Raw genomic sequence first — 6,000 nt, 5'->3', positions numbered from 1 at the left:
TAAGGCAAAGCTCTAAGTATGACGTTCCAGTATTGGTGCAGCTTCCACCCATTTTACGGGGTGGAAGTTGCAGTTGAGGTTTACCTTAAAAAACTACGACCTCCGTCACTCTGCTAAACCAGTCCGGAAAAGGGTTTTTTAAGGTCTCTCGTCCGGTGCGGTTCACACGGTGTATCAAATCAGCGAGAACAGGGCGTGAGCTCTGACGGAGGCAGAGTGGCAAAAACAAAACAGGACATTTCAATCTGAATCTTAGGCGAGGTCAACTGCAACAAAGAAATCGGAAATAGTAAAATACTATGCCTGATAACGCACGAAGCACATAAGCAGGAGGAATGAGTGCGAGGGCGTTGGCGTCCTGGCTTTGGAGGATTGCCAGTAGGCCGCTCTCTTGCTGAGATAAGTTCATGGTATGCCACAGGATGCGAACCTGACGCCCGTATAGGGGCCGGAAAAGCGTTTGTATTTGAACTTCTGTAGTTAGAGGGTTTAGCGTACTAAGGCTGCAACTGGCCTATGAGACGCGCTGTCGGGGAGGGCTCGGGATTGATGTTTACCACCTGGGGCTCTTTAATGTGCTCCAAAATCTCGACACACAGGCATTTTTGCTTTCCTCCTCCAGCTGAAAACAATATTTACACATTTGTGATTGTCCCATTCGCTCACGTGTTAGTCCATTACTCATCGCAGTGTGGATTTGGCGTCTCTCCTAGGCGAAATTGTGCTTGTGTCGAAACAATTGAATACATTTTATTAGAATGTGCGGCCTACATGGAACCGAGATCCCACTTCCTTGAAAGCATGGAACGTCTATAGAACAGGGACCAATTACTCTCAGAATTATTTTAGGGCCATGGATTCGTCCGTCAAAGCAGCGCCAAGCTCTACGGATTGTGTTCTCTTATTTGGATGAAACTGGCCTAATTTCGAAATTGTAAATTACGGGGCTTAAGCTCAGAACAAAAATATGCATGTAAGTCCGCTACCGCGCCAAGTCCACGACATTTTTTTTTTCTCTTCTGCCCAGCTCTTCCTTGGGCCTTTTCTTCCCCCATCCCCAACCCACAGCAGGGAAGCATGTAGGCGTCTGTAAATGCCGGCAAACCTCTCTGCTTTTCCAATAAAGAGCCTTCTCTCTCTCTCTCTCTCTCTCTCTCTCTCTCTCTCTCTCTCTCTCTCTCTCTCTCTCTCTCTACTCATCGCATACTGTTTTTACGCGTAGATCGTATGGGAAGACTTTTTATTTATTTATTTATTTATTTATTTTCCTCTAAGTTTTCTGGAAGGGACATTACCTGAGGCGTGGTGATAGAAATGTTTGAATATTACAAAGGGCGATGCGCAAAAAACAGTGAAAAGAGCTAACGGACGCCTGCGTAAACGAAGACACAAAAATGTGGGAATGCACTCGGAATGTTACGTAACACAGGCAGAATCCTTTACACGGTTGGAGGAGATACAATTGCAGTGGCACAAATCCTTAGCAACTATACAAGTGAACAGCAGGTACAAAAGGCCCACCAGTTTGAAAGGTTTGAAGGAAAAAAAGGAACACAAAAACAATAAACACAAATGGGCTCTTGGGCTCGGAAAGAGTTGTTAGTAACTTTTTGAAAGTTTCTGTATCTTTGGTATTAACAATGTTACCGCGTAGAACGTTCCAGTGCTTAGCAGTTAGAATAAAGAATGACTGCGTAAATGTGTTGGTTTTAGGGCGAGGGTATAGAACCTGCTTCGAGTTGCTACTACACGTGGCTACTACGCGTGGCTGACACCGAGCGAAAATTAGTGTGCACTTACGTGTGTGCCTATGTTACGATACACCGTCATTGTCATCGTCATCATCACGACCCGCTTTTCTTCTGAGTTTGGAGCAGAATAAGGAGTGGTAGTAAGGTACCGCTCATCGCTGAAGCTGGACAAGCAGGTGGTCCAATAAAATGACGCACCATCTTTCGTCTTGTGGAGATGATCTATGTCCGGGTGAGAGATTGGGGTGTGCCGTCCAGTGAGCGTCGACCGTGAAGCATTGTATTTGCAATCATCGTTTCTTACGTTCCCCGATCAGCCAACCCAGTTGATAACGCATTAGTTTTACAAATGCGACTATACGTTGACCTTTTCTTTTTCCCGGAACTATCCGCTAGGAATGACCTGTAACAGCTTCAAAAAGCCGTAAAGTAAGGCTGCCATGTTTAATAATGTGACATCATGCCCTGTTGAAGTTTCTTAAAAAATCTGTAGCGGAAACAAAGTCGAGGCTCAGCTGGCATACTAACCACGTAGTATGTGACCTCGCGTTCGATTCCCTGGCGTGGTGGCCGCTTTTCAAGTGGAGCGAAAGCAAAAACGCCCGTGTGTTCGAGATTTCGGCGCCGGTTAAAGATTGTCAGGTGGTCATAATTCATCCGGAGCCCTCCACTACGGCGCGAAGCCCAGGTGCAGCTTCGGCGCGCAAAACACACTAAATTTGAAGATTTGTCAACCGCATCTGTGAGCAGGGAGATGGAAGTTGTGTAATACCGGAACTAGTAACTAGTTAGTTGGTTAGTTCTCATCATTCATTGTTTCGTAAGCCATTAGCATGCATTCCCCTAACCACTAGTTTAGTGCAGTGAAGCAGCAATGCACGCGGAACTTGCGAATCATCTGACCGAAGAGAAGCCGGAACGAGCACGGAAATTCTCAATCCATGTCGCTCTCATACAATAATCAATCACCAACGCTGTTCCGACTGATATGCAAGCGATTTACAGTGCGGTAAAACGCTTGTAAAACGACAGCCAAACACACTTATTGCGAAGGTCCAGCGGATGAATCGCAGAAAAGCTAAACCCCGGAAACCCACGGGCCGCAGCACTGCGAAGCGCGTTTGTTGCATTTTCTTTTCTGGGGAGGCAAACAGGTCGCTGGCGCGATCTAGGACACTGCTGGCCGAGACGACCTCCACCTCCTCCTCCCGTCGACGCGCCAGACGTTGCTTCGGACGCCCGAATTCAGGTTCTTGATGCAGACATTCCCGTTGCCACTCTCACCACGTACTCTGAGATCGCCGGCCTCGTAAGTGGCCAAGGCGAAGGGTAAGATTCGCCGGACGCGGAACCTAACCGCGACTACAGGAACGCGAAATATGCATCGCTCGTTTCGCGACAACTCTGCGTTTGGTCAACTGGAGGATGTATTCTTGCAGCCAGGCAAACTTTTGGCTTTAAGCTTTAAGTCCAATTAAACTAGGGCTTCAACCTTCAGAGCTGCGTGCGAGCAGTTGTCTCAAGGTTACGCCGAGTAATTTCGAGCGCGTGAATGTTTCTGACATGCCCAGAAAAGAAAGCTGAACGCTCGGGCGTTTTTATTTTTTGGCTCTTTGAAGTTAAACAACAAAAGAAACCATCAGTGCTACTGCGGAGAGCAGTAAAACCCACAATCTTTTTTGAACGCATCAGCCCCTCAGCCGCCGTGGTAGATACACGAGAAAATTCTTACTTACTTTAATTACGTGAAAGGTTTGTTTATATTAATCAATCCGGTTTCAGGTTTATAAAGCGTTTCACGCCCCTCTCACAGCTACGAATCCGGTTGTTATGACTCCTCCATAGTTTTTAAATTTCCCTCTAGATTAAACTAGCAGTAGTACCTGGCGATGCCCGGGTGGGCCACTATACACAAAGACACAATAGGCATAACAACCGGTCAGTTCTTTTAACATGAAAGTGTTTCATTCCCGGATACACGAAGATTCCGCCGACGTCATATCCGTCACGGAAGTTACGCCATTACAACGAAGCAAGCCACCTGTAAAGGCTGCACCCCACCACATAGGGTCTTCTTGCGGTGAGGGAACCTTTAGTACTTAAGAGTACGTTATACCAGAGTCCGTCAATACGGTTATACTTGGGGTTGTTCGTTTACTGTTTATATATTTTAACACGAAAGTGTTTTATGCCGGGATACACCAAGATTTCACTGACGTTATACCCGTCACTGAAATTAGGCCACTACACCTTTGCCGAAGCTACCCGCCAGCAGGACGTCGCTCGCCAAGCACACCCACAAGACAGCCGCCGACCCGCAAGTCATCCTCACCTGCAGATTTAGCTGCACATTTCCTTTTCATGTTTTACCGATTCTAAGGACGGAGGAATGAACCACAGTTTTTTGCCATAATTAGGTATAGTTCACCATAAAGTTGTTGACAATTTGGAACTCCCGCGTGCTGCCAATACTTGGGCCCCTACCGGAGGCATGGGATACTGGTAAAAGGCTGGAAATCGTGTTTTAGTGGAACTTTCCCAGAATAAATTGTACCGAGATGGTGCCCATATACGACTACTTACCCATCTCAGTAGGTATGAATAGTACTCACCAGTCACAGTTTTATAAATACCGTGGGCTGGTACGGGGAGGCGCGCTGTTGCAGAAACTCCCAACAGGTGGCGAGAGCCATGCGAACGCGGGAAAATTGAACTCAGTTCCACTTCCAGAGAGGTGTAAGTAAAAAAGATCCCGCTCGCGTCTTTATATGCGTGTTAGGAGAAAAGCTGAAATTGACGTTTGGACAACTGTACAGGCAGCATTTGCAAGCACAAACGAATCGTATCTACCAACAGGCTATGTAGTTATTGAGTAATTTGTTAAAACACGTTATTTTCTCAAAATCCTGATTGTCGCTATTAGGAGGATGTTGTGAAAACATGTTCTAAAGCAGCGTTTAGATACCTGTATTTACCAATATCAACAAAAACCCGTTCAATATCTGAACTGGCCTGCGATAAAAAAAATAAATATAAGAAAAAACTATTTCAGCGCTCTTCACTCTCTCCCGTGTGTAATTTTTGAAAATTTCAGGAATATTCCGCTCCTACACTATAATAATAATGTGCTCATGAAATTTGAAACCGTTTGAATGAGCAGTTTGGCTAGGCATTGATATAACTTGTTAGGCCTTTTCGGCTCGTCAGCAGACGCGTCATTTCAAAAAAATATTTTCCTCCTTATACCGGCGTCGCAAGATAAAATCCTTAAACTATGTTTTGTGTATTTGTATTAATAACATTTATTACCAAAAACCAATTGTATAAATCACTCAGCAAAACATTTATTGGAGAATCTTTCAGAACACCCATTCTATTCCGAAATTCAGTATCGACTCAACACTGTTTCTTAGGAGAAAACCGCCAGACTACTTTTTAGATATTCGTAAGGGCTAAACATGTCACCAAAAAGCGCGTGGACATGTGATCAGGTCAGCGAGATAATGACAAATTTGCAAAACCACAATTTACCCTTTTTCCTTTTCTAGGAGTACAATGTTGGAATATCCCGCCTTAGTGAGCCCATACGTCTGGACACGAATGTACTCCCGAAATTTCCTCTAAGTGTAGCAGTTTTGGCTGGGTGTTGATGAATCCATCAGTCAGTCAGTCAGTCAGTCAGTCAGTCAGTCAGTCAGTCAGTCAGTCAGTCAGTCAGTCAGTCAGTCAGTCAGTCAGACAGACAGTCAGTCAGTCAGTCATTCAGTCAGTCAGTTGGGCACTTTATAGGTATAGACTTTTGTGGCGCCCGCATGACTTCCTAACTACGAGAATTACGGTACGTATACTCAGCTACACAATCATATTCCACGCGATTTCGCTGACCATTCATGACTTCGCCACAAAAGTGCTTAACAATTTTTGTTTTCACGTTCCAAAATACCTGGAAGCACACTACCTGAGCAAGAATAGAAAACCGGTATCAGGACCATATACGGTGCTGTGTTGTTATATTTATTTGTCTACCGGCTTCGAGCGACTTCTCATTTCCGCCAGCCATGCAGAAAATAACCCAAATGTGTACCAAGCGAGAACTTGTTATGTGTCTGGCTAGGACGGCAGACCACGCATGACCTTTGGTTGATCCAATGCTTGTGGCCAATGTATTTCTGGAAATCACAAAAATGCGTCATGTTAGACTTCAAGCGGACGCTGAGAGATACAGCTCCCTTTTGAGGTGCCTCAGTGA

The sequence above is a fragment of the Haemaphysalis longicornis genome, unplaced genomic scaffold, assembly GCF_048455015.1.
Source record: "Haemaphysalis longicornis isolate Haplotype H1 unplaced genomic scaffold, Haemaphysalis longicornis Haplotype H1 scaffold_3, whole genome shotgun sequence".
In the NCBI taxonomy this organism is placed as follows: Eukaryota; Metazoa; Arthropoda; class Arachnida; order Ixodida; family Ixodidae; genus Haemaphysalis; species Haemaphysalis longicornis.
The sequence above is the reverse complement of the archived record's forward strand: the minus strand, read 5'-3'. Positions refer to the sequence as shown.